At 35.8% G+C, this 17,052-nt stretch overlaps 1 protein-coding gene and 1 non-coding gene across 5 annotated transcripts in view; one reads left to right on the forward strand and one right to left on the reverse strand.

Moving 5' to 3' along the window:
• SLC4A4 (solute carrier family 4 member 4) overlaps positions 1-17,052 on the forward strand; it is a 442,709-nt gene that overhangs the window by 137,644 nt on the left and 288,013 nt on the right. The gene's annotated exons all lie outside the window — the stretch shown is intronic.
• Positions 4,458-4,564, reverse strand: LOC119530744. Its single transcript, XR_005216126.1, has one exon. It is a non-coding gene; the product is annotated as a U6 spliceosomal RNA (small nuclear RNA).

A 17,052-nucleotide genomic window follows, 5' to 3' on the forward strand; every position in this document is an offset into this window, starting at 1 on the left:
CTGACTTTGTTGGAAGATCCATTCTTTCCTGTGCTCCTTGTCATAGCTCCTCTACCTCACTCAAACACAGTGTAAGCCCATAATTCATCTGTTAGTGTACACCAGAGTGGTGAAGGGTACAGGCTCTGAGGTCAGGCTTCCTGCTTTTAGTCCCTGTGTCTGACATTTGCTGGGTGTTTGACATTGAACAGGTTACTAAACTTCTCTGTGCCTCAGTTTCTTCATTTGTAAAATGGGGATAATAATGGCACCTGCCATTATTAAATGGCAATAAAATTCAATGAGTTTATATAATGCAAAGAACTCAGAGTGGGACCAGGCACATAGTAATCAATAAGATTGTAGCAATTTTTATTTTTCATTATACATATATCTTTGCTCCAAGTTAACTTATCAGTAATGCTGTCTCACAAATACTTAATGCTACTCACAAAAATAGTGTTTTTTTCCTGTATATTTTCTGATTGACAGGGAAGAAAAGAGAAGGTGACTTATTCCAGGAAGCGCATTGCTTTTTCATGGCTCACTCTTGCTTTAAAACACTGATCATAAGGTCCTGGTTAATGCTACAAGGAGCTCACATGTATTTTGCTAATTACAAATCATGCTTCTTGGCGGCCCCTTTAACTGTTAAAATGACCTCCAGATTCTGATTTTTCTTCACTATTTATTAATAGTTAACGAACTGTTTAATGCTTAGCAAGAAAGCCAAGTAAGCCTGAAGCATTTAGGAAATGGCATGTGAATTAGTTGTAAACTGTTTCAGTAAACATTAAATGGGTAGCAATTACTTAAAGTGATTGCCTGAATTTCATTAAAGCATTTAAGAAAAAAAATATGTGGCTAATGCTGTTTTAATTATAAGGAACTCATTGAAGGCCAGCTTTGAACGAGGGTTTACTGAACTAGCCTAATTCACACCTCATCCAGGGTGTCTGTTAAAAATACAGATTCTGAGTTGTCACTCTAAACCTACTGAGACCCAGGAACCTGGTAATCTGTGTTTCTAGAGACCTCAGGTGAATCTTATGATCAGAGCCTATTTGGAAAACACTGCTCAATTGTTGGGTGCTTTAGATTTTGCTTTCAACAATTGCAAGAAGAATTTAAAGATACTTCAGTATAATGTAACCAGCAGTCAGTAGTGGTGAAGATAGAATTAAAGTAGCTGAGAAAATGGAAGTCTGTGATTTCTGCATTGATTTCTAAAACACACACCAGATTTTGCCACTTCTTGCTGAAAGCCCTTTAATACTTCCCTATTGGTATTACAGGATAAAGTCTAAATGCCTTATCAAAGTATATAGAGCCATTTGTGTTTTATCTCAAATCTACTTTTATAGTCTCCATCTCTGCCCTCTTACTGCATTTTCATGTTCTGTGTTCCAGCCACACTGAATTGCATACTTCCAAAGTGCTTTGAGAAAAAGTGAAAAGCAAAACAGAACATTATATTGTTATGACCCCTAGTGCAATGCTACTAGACACTCAATATACAGTAGGTGCTGAAAAAATATTTGTTGAATGAAAGAATAAATCAGTAGTGCTCACCACAAAGTGCTGTTTACTATCTGTTTACATGTGAGTTTTTTCCTTTTGGTATGTGAGTCCTCTGAGAGCACTACAGTTTGTGCAATTTCTGGCACTTAATGGATATTCATTAAGAATTTGTGAATGAATCAATAGCCTGATAGGATCCCAGGAAATAATAAGTACTTTGAATATGCATAGTCAGCCCTTAGTTATCCACCCTATTGAAGGGAGACTGGATAAGCCAAAAAAGTTAAGTAATAGTACATTTGATTTTCTTGGAATTTATAAAATTATCAAGCCAAACAATGACTGTCTGAATCTTGAGAGACTGGAAATCTGGCTAGCTTTTCTTGGTTCCTCCCTTTCCCACAGAATTCTTTGTTTTCCTCTCTGTTACATGTCCAATAGCACCAAACCCAAGACAGATACAAATACTACAGTTTTGGGCAGAGCTGATCTGTCCAAAATCACCTTTCTTAATAGCTCCCATCTCACCAAGGTTGGGAAGGCAATTAAATGTTTTGAATTGAATGAGGACTTTGGCTTGAGTGTGGTTTCCTGGGAAAATAAAAAATAGACAAATGATATTGAATAGTCATTGCGTTACTTTATCAGTCAGCTTGATTATCACAGGAAACTGAAAGTAATGTATTTGGGTTGCTCACCTGACTGCCGGCCAGTACATTGCAAAGCCTTGGTGCTGGCATTAATTTAGACCTTCTTCAGCAGTCAGAGAAGGCTTCCTCCTCAGACTGGGCTTCAGGTACTCCTGGGGTTGAATGGGGTGAAGTACAGGATAAACATATAGTATTTACCTAAAGCATCACTTTTACTTGAATATTTGGAAGGAAACATTTTTTATAATAAAATAAACATCGAACTATTTCTTTTTAATGTAAAATTCATGATGGTCTTTAAAAATGTAAAGACAAAGCAGGAGATTTATGAGGATATTTTGAGGCTGGACAGATGCCTCAGTTACCCCTCTGATGAAGGGGAGATATATTTTTGAGGAACATGCACACGAGACTAAAGGATCAGTTTGTAAAATGCAAGATTTAATTACTGTAATATAGACATTTGAAATTTTAAATAGATACTCGATGGCAAAGCACTTTAAAGTCTTAGTTTTTGACCACATAACTGAGAGGAAAACTCTGGAGTTTCCCTTCCACCACTCCTTGGTGTAAAGAACGGTGATAAAATCTTTAGCTTCACTTGTTTCATGAGAAACCAGTTAGGACCCAAAACTGTAGAGAGAAATGCCTTCCGTCTTTTAAGAACAAGTTAAATCATAAACTACTTTATTTCAAGCCAGTTGGAGGTAGCATACTGCTGGCAATTCCAAACCATTTTAAAAACAAAAGTTATGGTTATTAATTTTTGAAGCCACAAAAGCATGAATCAACATTATAGCAGTGTCAGTATCTCAGTAGGAACTGGTTTCAGCTGAACTGTGGCAGCAAAATAAACGTTTGCAGATTGTTTTGACAGAATGTCATCCGCTGGGCTTCAATTTGCCAGCAGCCTTACTTCTGAAACAGAGTTGCAGCACTTGAAGTAGAGAAGAAAATCCTCCCTCTGAATATTTCTGGACTTTAGTAAATAACTCTATTTGCAAGCATTTGTAGTGTAGCTTTGCAGATGTTTTCAGTGGAACTGAGTATGTTGTTAAAAGATGTGCCTCTAAACATCTGTTTGACATATTTGACCACCGTGGATACTAGGGAAAAGGGTCCAGAGAGCAAACTTCTCAGCTGGTCACCATGGTGGTACAGGCCTTTTTAAAACAGAGGTCACATGTGTTTAAAGCTCTCTAGACAGGCTGTAAAATGGAAAAGTTCAGCTCATGTGCCAACTTACCATATGCAATTATTGGCCCTTGGTAGATAGATAGTCTTAAAAATTATAATGTTCCTTGTTAGTTTTTATGGGATACCTTTTTTAAAAAATTTCTAATTTTTGTGTGTATGTGTAGTTTGATTTGATTTTCTTGTTTTTTTCAGTATACACCCATCACTGAAGTTTAGCCACATGCCATCCTATGAGGCCAGTTTATTCCCTGGAATGACTATGTTTTTATTCCTTTTGTTATGTTGTTTGATGAGTTTGAAGAAAACCATTTTCCAAAGTAGTAACATACATATTATACAAAACTCTGCTTGTATGTGTTATTTCATCTGACTCTTAAACATGTTTGTAATTCCCAAAGTTAAAACTGACAAGTTTATAGGCCAAGTTGTTTGAGTCCTGAAATGAAGTTAGACAGCTCTTAAAGCCATTTAAATTGGAGAAAAATAAACTGAAAGTAAGAGAATGAATGGCTTGTTGGAAAGTAAAGGCATAGTTGAGCATTCATTGGAAGGCTGTTGGTAATACAGTGTATAGTGCTTGGTTACTTTAAAGATAAAAATAAACATTGTTTTTATCATGATTTTTAACATGCTTAAATTTCAAAGAGTTCAAGTCAATGACCAGATACGTTACTGAGATATGGAGCATGGGGCTCTTGAAAGATGCCCTGTGTTCACAAATACAAAAGAAATAGAAATGAAGGAAGAAGTACAATGTAATATAGAAAGAGTGTGGATTTTACAGTCACACAGATTTACATAACTTCATTCTAATTCTGAATCTACCCATTACTGTATATGTGATCTGGGAATTTGGTTAACCTCCTTGAACATGCTTCATATCTGAATATAGGGACAATAACATGTAGGTTATGGGAATGTTATGAGGGTTAAAAGAGATAATACATATTCAATGTAGGTGCTATTTATTCTTAAATAATGTTTCCAGTCAAGTGCCTTAACTAATGCAAATATTACAGCTTAATCTGGTAGTCCAGAAAAAATAGAAAGCAAGCTGAAGACTGTCTTCAATAAACCCCGTAATCTTAATTATCTTTTTTTTTTTTTTTTTTAAATATGGAACGCTTCACGAATTTGCGTGTCATCCTTGCGCAGGGGCCATGCTAATCTTCTCTGTATCGTTCCAACTTTAGTATATGTGCTGCCGAAGCGAGCACTTAATTATCTTTTGAAGAGGCTTGCAAGTAGTGATCAGTTGACAGGAAGAAGAGTAAAACCTGTGATAGTGGAAAATAGAGGTATAAATTTTGAAAGAAAAGCGCAGTGGTTGTGTAGTTCAATTTGCTTGTGTGTGATTTTGTCCCAAACAAGATTGTCGCCAAGTTATTGTTCTCAAAGTCTTTAATCATTTTAAGTAGTAATAGATTCAGAATAGAAGAAAAACTCACTTCTGAAGTGAACTTAATTGCAGCATGTGAAAGAATACATTCTTATGTCTCAGCTCAGAACATTCTAATTTTACAGGCAAAATAGCCAATCGTCATTCATGGTGTGAGGTGCCATGCAGATTTTTCAGAATAATTTTAATTGCAGTTGAAGTGAATTCTTGGACATAACCATCTATATGACTTGTTTGAATCACTCTGTAGGAGGAAATTTAGTGACAACTGATTTAATGCCCAAATAATAAATTTTAATATTTAGGCATATTTTATATTATTGACCAGAAAAAAAAATTAGAAATTGACTTTCAGCATTCTGCTTAAGAGATTTATTTAGCTGAGATCACAAGTAGCTATTAGGTAGAATTTTTGATGCGTTTTAAAGTAGGATTATGAAAACTAGGCATTGGCTAGTTTTTCCTAGAGTATGCAAGGCAGAAGTTCAGAGTTTATTTAATAACCATAGGTTATTTATATATAAACCAACAACGGAATCTATAAAATTATTTGGGTCTTGTTTTGAAAAAATCTTCAGGAACATGGTTAAGGGCTAATTTACACCTTTGATTTTAACATGAGTTTTGGTCTACTATAATAGAGAATCATACTTCCTAAGCCTCTAATAGATAACAGTAGAGACTGGGTGGGCATATTTTGGGGTTTAACAGTTTTAATTTGTATCTATTTTTGGTGCTGCTCAGAGATAACCCATGCTTTTAAATATTCTTTGAGAATCTTTTGAGTTGCTGATTCTGTATTTGTTTTTGTCAGATACTACTTGAAGAGGAAAAGTAGACTGTTATCAACAGGACCTGTGAATCAAACTATTGCTCTATACACAAAAAGGTTTATTTCAGTAAGTCAGCCTTGTGCCTAACTTAGTTCCTTTCGCCACATATTCTTTTCATCTGTGAACCATGTTGCATGCATTTTCCTTTCTTTCTGTCTTTGGAAATCCCAGTCCATATTTACATGCTTTAATATTCTTCTAATGAAGTCTCAGTTTCTTAATCATCTCAAATACTTAGTACTTACTTAGGTCTCTGGAGTTATGTGCCTTTCCTTGTTTGGGTCACTTGCACTGAGGTGTATTTTTGTTGCATACAGATTAATCATAAGTGCATTGAAGGGAACAGTAAATACTGACTTTTTATTGTGCAACTTTTAAATGTAGCTATTGTTAGTGCTCATTACACATCTTTTACTAAATGACAGGGTAAATAAAGGGTGAGCATGTCATTAAGGGTTAGCTTCTCTCCAAGAATGCCAAATTCAGTTTTTTCAGCTTTGCCCTTGAAAATTTGTTGGTAATGCTTCTCAAAGGAAAACTGGCTCAAAAGTCTCAAAATAAATAGTACATTAATAAATCATTAAATATAAAAGGATGATTTGTGTTTCTGAATATCTGGTTTTTGCCTCTAGTTATGTTTTTAATTTGTTTATTTTATTAGAGAAGTTGTAGGTTTACTAAAAAATCGTGCAGAAAATACAGAATTCCCATATACTGCTCCCTCGCAACATGGTTTTCTCTATTATTTTCTTTAAGATTACATATTTAAATTTTTTATTCTCAATATTATAGGTTTACAGAAAAAAAGGAAGAAAATACAGAGTTCCAATATATACACACATCCCCCCCCCCCCATTTCCCCTGTTAACACTGTGCATTAGTGTGGTAACTTTGTTTCAATTAATGAAATAATATTGTAATTATACTATTAACTATAATCCATAGTTTACATTAGGGTTTACTGTTTGTGTTGTATCATCCCATGGTTTTAAAAAAATTTTATGCTAGTAACCATATGTATATATATCCTAAAATTTCCCCTTTTAATCACATTCAAATATATAATTCAGTGGTGTTAATTACATTCACAAAATTGTGCTATCATAACCATCATCCATTATCAAAACTTTTCCATCATCCCAAACAGAAATTCTGTACCAATTAAGCATTAACTCCCCATTCCCTATCCCCACCCTGGCCCGTGATAATCATTGTTATAGTTTCTAACTCTATGAATTTGCTTATTGTAATTATTTCATATCAGTTAGACTGTACAATATTTGTCCCTTTGTGTCTGGCTTATTTCACTCAACCTGATGTCTTCAAGTTTCATCCATGTCATCTCATGTATTAGAACTTCGTTCCTTTTTTACAGCTGTATAATATTCAATTGTATGTATCTGCCACATTTAATTTATCCATTCATATATTGGATACTAGGGTTGCTTCCACCTTTTGGCAATTGTGAATAATGCTGCTAGGAACATTGGTGTGTGAATAGCTGTTCAAGTTCCTGCTTTCAGTTGTTTTGTATATGTACCTAGAAGTGGGATTTGTGGTCACATGCAATTCTGTGCTTAACTTTCTGAGAATATATCAGTTTTCCATAGCAGCTGCACCATTTTACACTCCCACTAACAATGAACAAGTGTTCCTGTTTTTCCACATTCTTTACTATATTTGTTCTTTCCTGTTTTTTTTTTTTTTAAATTGTAGCCATTCTAGTGGGTGTGAACTTCTATCTTATGGTGGTTTTTATTTACATTTCCCTAATGGCTAATGATATCAAGCATCTTTTCATGTGCCTTTTATCCATTTGTATATGCTCTTTGGAGAAATATTTATTGAAGTCATTTGCCCATTTTTTAATTGGGGTGTTTGTCTTTTTGTTGTTGAGTTGTAGGAGTTCTTTCTATATTCTGGATATTAAACCATTATAGGATATTTGCCTTCCAAATATTTTCTATCATTTTGTGGGTTATATTTTTACTTTCATGATGAAGTCCTTTGATTCACAACAATTTTTAATTTTAATTTATATCCTATTTATCTCTTTTTTCTTTTGTTACTTGTGCTAAGAAACCTTTGCCTAACCCAGGTTCCTGAAGTTGCATCCCTCTGCTTTCTTCCAGGAGTTTTATGGTTCAGTTCTTATATTTAGGTTTCTGATGGATTTTGAGTTGATTTTTGTATATGTTGTGAGGTAGGGGTCCACCTTCATTCTTTTGCATATAGATATCCAGTTTTCTCCAGCACCATTTTTTGAAGAAGCTATTCTTTCCCCATTGAGTGGATTTGGCACCCTTGTCAAAAATCAATTGACCATAGATATGAGGGTTTATTTCTGAATTCTTAATTTGATTCCATTGGTCTACATGTTCATCCTTGTGCTAGTACTATGTTGTTTTGATTGTTGTAGCTTTGTAATAAGTCCCCCCCCCAGGGGGTATTTATTTATTTATTTATTTATTTTTATTAAATTCAGTTTTATTGAAATACATTCACACACCATACAATCATCCATGATATACAATCCAGTCCACAGTATGATAACATAGTTATGCGTTCATCACCACAATCTGTCTCTGAACATTTTCCTTACATCAGAAAGAACCAGAACAAGAATAAAAAATAAAAGTGAAAAAAGAACACCCAAATCATCCCCCCATCCCACCCCATTTGTCCTTTAGTTTTTATCCCCATTCCTCCACTCATCCATACACTAGATAAAGGGGGTGTGATCCACAAGGTCTTCACAATCACACTGTCACCCCTTGTAATCTACATTCTTATATAATTGTCTTCAGGAGTCCAGACTGCTGGGTTGGAGTTTGGTAGTTTCAGGTATTTACTTCTAGCTATTCCAATACATTAAAGCCTAAGAGGTGTTATCTATATAGTGCATAAGAATGTCCACCAGAGTGACCTCTCGACTCCATTTGGAATCTCTCAGCCACTGAAACTATTTCGTCTCATTTTGCATCCCCCTTTTGGTCAAGAAGATACTCTCAGTCCCACGATGCCAGGTCCACATTCATCCCCGGGAGTCATACTCTGCGTTGCCAGGGAGATTTACACCCCTGGGAGTTGGGTCCCATGTAGGGGGGAGGGCAGCAAGTGCACCTGTCGAGATGGCTCAGTTAGAGAGAGAGAGGGCCACATCTGAGCAACAAAGAGGTACTCAGGGGGAGACTCTTAGGCACCATTACATACAACTTTAGACTCTCCTTTGTGGTAATGAGCTTCATAAGGGCAAGTCCCATGCTTGAGGGCTCAGCACATCAAACCACCAGTCCCAATGTTTGTGACAACATCAACACTATTTCAGGTGAGGATGTCCAACACATCCGCACCTTCCCCCAGATCCTCGGGGCTGGGGAGGGGAAGGCTGTAAATATATTTTTTATTATCTGCCCAAATTACTCTAGGATGTGTCACTATTTCACTCCAGCCTATACTAACCTACCGTATCTCACTTCCTATTCAAAGTTCCATGCAATTGTGGTGTTTGAACAAATCGACTGTAGAGTTGTACCGTTTAGAAAATTTAGATCCTGTACCAAATAGATATCTATTCCCTTGGTCTCATATGAAAGTTGAAGTTTTAAAACACAATCAGTTTCAACCTTTACCCTTTGGCCTGGCTTGCCCTGGTCTTAACTAGACCTGCTTCATTCATATCACTAATTGAAGTCTGGGCTCTTTTTCAGCATTTTTTTTTTTTTTTTTTTTTTTTTTGACAGTGGCTGTATGCACTAATACTGACATTCATATCTGCCGAGCTCTAGCTCTGAGTTTCAGGTGTCTCAGAGATATTCATTGTTCCAGAGACCAATCAGGTTATACGCTAGGGGATCAGCATCTCAAAGTTTAGAGATAGGCCTTACAATTCAGGGATAGAGTTAACTGCTGTAAGAGCTTACAATCTAGGGACTATTACAATTATTGTGTCCACATTAGGCTATGTTCTAAGATTCAATTCTGAGTTTACACATTGTAGTTAGTCCATATTGGTGAGGCATCATCCCTCTCACCATGTTTTCTCCAACACTTTTACTCCTATATATATATTTTCCTACAATTTTATAGAGTTATATTCACATACCATACATTTATCCACAGTGTACAATCAGTTGTTCATAGTATCATCATAAAGTTGTACATTTTAAAATCATTAAGTTTGAGTCTTCCAACTTTGTTTTTTTGCAGGATGTTTTTGACTATTTGGTGCCCCTTACCTTCCATATGAATTTGATGATTGGCTTTTCCATTTCTGCAAAGAAGTCTGTTGGAATTTTGATCTGGATTGTGTTAAATCTGTAAATTGCTTTGGGCAGAATTGACATCTTAACAATATTTAGACTCACAATCCATGAACAGTGAATGCTTTTTATTTATTTAGGTCTTCTTTGAGTTCTTTTAGTAATGATTTGTAGTTTTCCATGTACAATTTTTTTATATTCTTGGTAAAATTTATTCCTAGATTTCTGATTCTTTTGTTTGCTATTATAAATGGAATTTTTTTCTTGATTTCTTCCTTAGATCACTCATTACTGGTGTATAGAAACACTACAGATTTTTTTCTGGGTTAACTTGTTATTTAATTTGCTGAGTTCATTTCTTTGCTCTGATAGCTATCTTCTGGATTTTTCAGGATTTTATGTATATAGGATCATGTCATCTGCATATAGTGAAAGTTTTACATCTTCCTTTCAATATATGTGCCTTTTATGTCTTTTCCTTATCTAATTGTTCTGGCAGTACTTCCTGTATATTGTTGAATAATAGTGGTGACAGTGGGTATCTTTATTTTTTTCCTGATCTTAGAAGGAAAGCTTTCAGTCTTTCACCACTGAGTATGATGTTAGCTGTGGGATTTTCATATATGCCCTTTATCATGTGAGGAAGTTTCCTTCTATTTCTAGTTTTCTAAGCATTTTTATTAAGAAGGGTGCTAGATTTTTCCAAATGCCTTTTCTGAATCAATTGAAAGGATTGTGTGATTATTTTCCTTTGTTCTGTTAACATGGTATGTTACATTAATTGATTTTCCTTGTTGAACCACTTGATGACAAATCCCACTTGATGTCATGATGTGTAATTCTTTTGATGTGCTTGGATTCAGCTTGCTAGTATTTTTGGGGGGATTTTTGCATCTATATTCATATTGTAGGGGATATTGGTCTGCAATTTTCTTTTTTTGTTTTGTTATCTTCAGCTGGCTTTGGTATTGGATGATATTGGCCTCACAGAATGAGTTAGGAAGTGTTCTCTCCTCTTCAGTTTTTTGAAAGGGTTTGAGAAAGATTGGTGTTAATTCTTCTTGGAATGTTTAGTAAAATTGACCAGTGAAATCCTCAGGTCCCTGGCTTTTCTTTGGAGGTTTTTGATTACTGATTTAATCTCCCTTCTTGTTATTGGTCTGTTGAGTTATTCTATTTTATCTTGATTCAGTGTAGGTAGATTGTTTCTATGAATTTGTTTCTTCCATCTGTGTTACTTAATTTGATGTTGTACACTTGGTCATAGTATCCTCTTATATCCTTTCTGTTTCTGTTGGATCAGTAGTAATGCCCCTCTTTCATTTCTGATTTTAGTTATTTGTGTCCTCTCTAATTTTTTCTCTGTTATTCACCTAAATGCTTGTCAATTTTACTGGTCTTTTCGTAGAACCAACTTTTATTTTGTCAAGCCTTTTTTTTTTTTCTCTCTATTTCATTTATTTCTGCTCTAATCTTTGTCATTTCCTACTATCTGCTCTCCTGGGGCTTAGTTTGCTCTCTCTTTCTAGTTCCTTCAGTTGTGTTGTTAGGTCCTGAGATTTTTCTTCTTTTTTAAATGTAGTCATTGAGAGTTACAAATATCTCTCAGCACTGCCTCTGCCGTACTCTATAAGGTTTTTAGGTTGAGTTTTTGTTTCATTTTGCCACAAGTTATTTCCTAATTTCCTTTGTGATTTCTTCTTTCATCCATTGGTTGTTTAAGATTATGTTGTTTGATTTCCACATGTGTTAATTTTCCAGTTCTTCTTTTATTGATTTCTAGCTTCATTCCATTGTGGTAGGAGAAGATACATTGTATAATTTCAGTATTTTGAAATTTTTTGAGACTTTGTTTATTACCTAACGTGATGTATCCTTGAGAATGATCCATGTGCACTAGAGAAGAATGCGTATTCTGCTGCTATTGGATGAAGTGTTCTCCATCTGTATGTTAGGTCTAGTTGTTTTAGGGTATTGTTCAAGTCTTATGTTTCCTTATTGATCTTTTGTCTACATTTTGTATCCCTATTGCAAGTGGTGTATTGAAATCTCCTATTAATGTGGAACTTCTTCCATTTCTCATAAATATGTAATATTTGCTTCATATTTTTTGGGCCTTTGCTGTTAGGTGCATTTGTATTTATGATTGTTATGTTTTCATGTTGAATTGACCCCTTTATCAGTTTATAGTGACTTTTTTTGTCCCTTGTAATAGTTTTTGATTTAGTGTCTAGTTTATGTACCCCAGCTTTCTTTTGGGTACTATTTGTGTGATGTATTTTTCCCTATCCTATCACTTTAAACCTATTTGTGTCTTTAATGTAAGCTGAGTTTCTTTAATAGAACATATAGTTGGGTCGTGCTTTTTTTTATCGATCTGTGAATAACTGCCTTTTGACTGGAGAATTTAATCCATTTACATTTTAAGTCACTACTGATAATGTAGGACTTTCTTATGTCATTTTGCTATTTGGTCTAAGTCTTTACCTTTTTTTTGTCCCTCAATTGTTTTGTTAAATCTTACTTTCATATTTATTTGATTTTTTTTTTTTTTTGTAGTGTACCATTTAGAGTCCTCATTTCCTCTGTATCTTTTGTTCAGATATTTTCTTCACGGTTACCATGGGCCTTAAATTTAACATCCTAAATCTATCACTGTCACAGTTGATTTGGTTCCAGTTTAACTTCAATAGCATACACACACACTGTTCCTATTTACCTCTGTCCACCCACTCTTTTGTTTTACTTGGAATAGGTTATGTTATTAAACAGTGAATTCCAAAACTATGGATTTATCATTACTTCATATTCATTTGCAATTTAGAACCTGTGAGAAGTAAAAAGTGGAGTTACATAACCAAAAAATACAATACAATAGTACTGGCATTTATAATTACCAGATAGTTAACTTTACCAAGGGTCTTTATTTCTTTACCAATCAATCTACTGTCGAATGTCCTTTGTATGAGTCTAAAGAACTCCCTTTATCATTGCTTATGGGGCAGGTTTTATGGTGATGATCCTCCTCAGTTTTTGTTTATCTGGCTTGTCGAATTTCTCCCTAATTTTTGAAAGAAAGTCTTGCTGGACATAAAATTATTGTTTGGCAATTGTTTTATTTCAGCACTTTTAAGTATGTCTTCCCACTGTCTTTTTCTTTCATTGTTTCTGATGAGAATTCTGCACTGAATCTTACTTGGACTTCCTTGTACATGACATGTTGCTTTTCCTTACAATTTCCGGAACTCTATCGTTGCCCTTGGCATTGGGCAGTTTGACTATTATGTTTCTGGGTATGGTTCTTTTCAAGTTTATTCTGTTTGGGGCATGTTGGATTCTTGAATGTCTTTTGTTAAATTTGCTAAGTTTTCTTCTATTATTTCTTTGAATATTCTTTCTGCTCCTTTTTCTATTTCTTCTTCTTCTGGGATTCCTATAATGGATATAATAATACACTTGATGGTATCCTCAGTTAGACTCTGTTCACATTTTTTCATTCTTTTTTCTTTTTGCATCTCAGCCTTTATCATTTTGATTGTCTTGTTTTCAAGTTTACTGATTCTTTCTTCTGCCAGCTCTGTTCTGCTGTTGACATCCTCTAGGGAATTTTTCATTTCAGTTAATTTGTTCTTCGCCTCCTGTATGTTTGGTTCATTCTTAAAATTTCCATCTCTTTATTGAGATCCTCATATTGTTCATTCATTGTTTTCTTCTTTTTTTTTTTTCATTTTTATTGAGATTGTTCAGATAACATACAATCATGCAGAGATCCAAAGTGTACAATCACTTGCCCCTGGGTACCCTCATACAGCTGTGCATCCATCACACTTAATTTTTGTTGAATTTTTAGAAACTTTTCATTACTCCAGACAAGAAATAAAGTGAAAGATGAAAAAAGAAAAAAAGAAAAGGAAACTCTAATCCTCCCCTATCCCTAACCAACCCCCCTCAATTGTTGACTCGTAGTATTGATATAGTACATTTGTTACTGTTCATGAAAAAATGTTGAAATACTACTAACTGTAGTATATAGTTTGTAATAGGTATATAGTTCTTCCCTATATGCCCCTCTATTATTAACTTCTAATTGTATTGTCATACATTTGTTCTGGTTCATGGAAGCGATTTCTAGTATTTGTACAGTTGATCATGGACATTGCCCACCATAGGATTCAGTTTTATACATTCCCATCTTTTGACCTCCAACTTTCCTTCTGGTATCATATATGACTCTGAGCTTCCCCTTTCCACCTCATTCACACACCATTCAGCACTGTTAGTTATTCTCACATCTTGCAACCAACACCCCTGTTCATTTCCAAACATTTAAGTTCATCCTAATTGAACACTCTGCTCATACTAAGCAACCACTCCCCATTCTTAAGCCTCGTCCTATATCTTGGTACCTTATATTTCATGTCTATGAGTTTACATATTATAATTAGTTCCTATCAGTGAAACCTTGTAATAATTGTCCTTATGTGTCTGGCTTATTTCACTCAGTATATTGCCCTCGAGGTTTTGTCATCAACCCATTTTTTTTTTTTAATATGGTTTTGTTCACTCACCATAGATTCCATTCCAAGTAAATAATCGATGGTTCTCTGCATGGTCATACATTTATGTGTTCACCACCTTCACCACTATCTATATAAGGGCATTTACATTTCTTCCACAAAGCAGGAGGGAGAGTTAAAGAAGGTAGAGAGGCAAAAAAAAAGAGGAAAAAAAAATGACAGCTAGGAAGCAGCAAAAGGAAAAATAACCTTAAATCAAAGTAGAATAAAGAATCAGACAATATCACCAGTGTCAAGTGTCTAACATGCCTCCCCTATCCCCCCCTCTTATCTGCATTCGCCTTGGTATATCACCTTTATTACATTAAAGGAAGCATAATACAATGATTCTATTAGTTACAGTCTCTAGTTTATGCTGATTGCATCCCTCCCCCAATGCCTCCCCATTTTTAACACCTTGCAAGGTTGACATTTGCTTGTTCTCCCTTGTAAAAGAACATATTTGTACATTTTATCACAATTGTTGAATACTCTAGATTTCACCAAGTTACACAGTCCCAGTCGTTATCTTTCCTCCTTTCTTGTGGTATCTCACATGCTCCCCACCTTCCTCTCTCAACCGTATTCATAGTTACCTTTGTTCAGTGTACTTACATTGTTGTGCTACCATCTCCCAAAATTGTGTTCCAAACCATGCACTCCTGTCTTCTATCACCCTGTAGTGCTCCCTTTAGTATTTCCTGTAGGGCAGGTGCCTTGTTCACAAAGTCTTTCATTGTCTGTTTGTCAGAAAATATTTTGAGCTCTCCCTCATATTTGAAGGACAGCTTTGCTGGGTATAGGATTCTTGGTTGGCGGTTTTTCTCTTTCAGTATCTTAAATATATCACACCACTTCCTTCTTGCCTCCATGGTTTCTGCTGAGAGATCTGCACATAGTCTTATTAAGCTCCCTTTGTATGTAATGGATCACTTTTCTCTTGCTGCTTTCAGGATTCTCTCTTTGTCTTTGACATTTGATAATCTGATTATTAAGTGTCTTGGCATAGGCCTATTCATATCTCTTCTGTTTGGAGTATGCTGCGCTTCTTGGATCTGTAGTTTTATGTCTTTCATAAGAGATGGGAAATTTTCATTAATTATTTCCTCTGTTATTGCTTCTGTCCCCTTTCCCTTCTCTTCTCCTTCTGGGACACCAATGATACGTACATTATTGTACTTTGTTTCATCCTTGAGTTCCCGGAGACGTTGCTCATAGTTTTTCATTCTTTTCTCCATCTGCTCCTTTGCGTGTAGGCTTTCAGGTGTTTTGTTCTCCAGTTCCTGAGTGTTTTCTTCTGCCTCTTGAGATCTGCTGTTGTATGTTTCCATTGTGTCTTTCATCTCCTGTGTTGTGGCCTTCATTTCCATAGATTCTACTAGTTGTTTTTTTGAACTTTTGATTTCTGCCGTATATATGCTCAGTGTTTCCTTTACAGCCTCTATCTCTTTTGCAATATCTTCTCTAAACTTTTTGATTTGATTTAGCATTAGTTGTTTAAATTCTTGTATCTCAGTTGAAGTGTACGTTTGTACCTTTGACTGGGCCATAACTTTGTTTTTCTTGGTGTAGGTTGTAAGTTTCTGTTGTGTAGGCATGGTTTCCTTGGTTATCCAAATCAGGTTTTCCCAGACCAGAACAGGCTCAGGTCCCAGAGGGAAGAAATATTCAGTATCTGGTTTCCCTGTGGGTGTGTCTTAGAAAATTACTCCACCCTTTGATGCTTCAGGTCACTGTGCTTTTCCAGCAGGTGATGCCTGTTAGCCTATAATTCTTGACTGGTGTGAGGAGGTGTGGCCCTGATCCCCCAGGCTCTGGAGTCTGGTTCTGAATGGAAAGGGTCCCACCCCTTTTCTCCTAGAGAAGACAGACCCCCCAGGTGGAGGTCATTAGCATTTCAATGGTCTCCCTCTCTGCTTGTGCTGTCTCCACCCTTCCCAGAGTCACAGCCCTGGAAACTGAAAATGACTGGGGCTTTCTCCACTGAGCTGAAAAAGAAACAGATAGTCCCCTTCAGACCCAGTCCAAGGCAACCCTCCGGCTCTCCAAGGTCAGTCATCACTCAAAGCCTCTGTCTGTTTTTTGGGGATGCGTACCTGTAGTGAGCAGTTCACACTCACTACTTAAAACCCCAGTTGGAGCTCAGCTGAGCTATATTCGCTTGCTGGGAGAGAGCTTCTCTCTGGCACCATGAGGCTTTGCAGCTCGGGCTATGGGGGAGGGGGTCTCACGACTTGGATCCTCAGGTTTTACTTACAGATTTTATGCTGTGATCTCAGGCATTCCTCCCAATTCAGGTTGGTGTGTGATGAGTGGATGGTCTCGTTTGTCCCCCTGCAGTTATTCTGGATTATTTACTAGTTGTTTCTGTTTTTTTGTAGTTGTTCCAGGGGAACTACTTAGCTTCCACTCCTCTCTATGCCGCCATCTTCCATTCATTGTTTTCTTGATATCCTTTGTTCTTTTCTGAGTTTTCTTTGATCTTTTTGAGCATATTGAAGATCATTTTATAAAGTCTTTGCTGGTTATAGTCAAAGCCTGGTCTTCTTCACTGATGGTGTCTGAATTTTCGTATTCTTTTTTGGATGAGCCATCATTTCCTATTTCTTTATTTGTCTTTTTATCTTTTGTTGCACACTGTACATATTAATATTT

The sequence above is a fragment of the Choloepus didactylus genome, chromosome 3 (assembly GCF_015220235.1).
Source record: "Choloepus didactylus isolate mChoDid1 chromosome 3, mChoDid1.pri, whole genome shotgun sequence".
Classification (NCBI taxonomy): domain Eukaryota; kingdom Metazoa; phylum Chordata; class Mammalia; order Pilosa; family Megalonychidae; genus Choloepus; species Choloepus didactylus.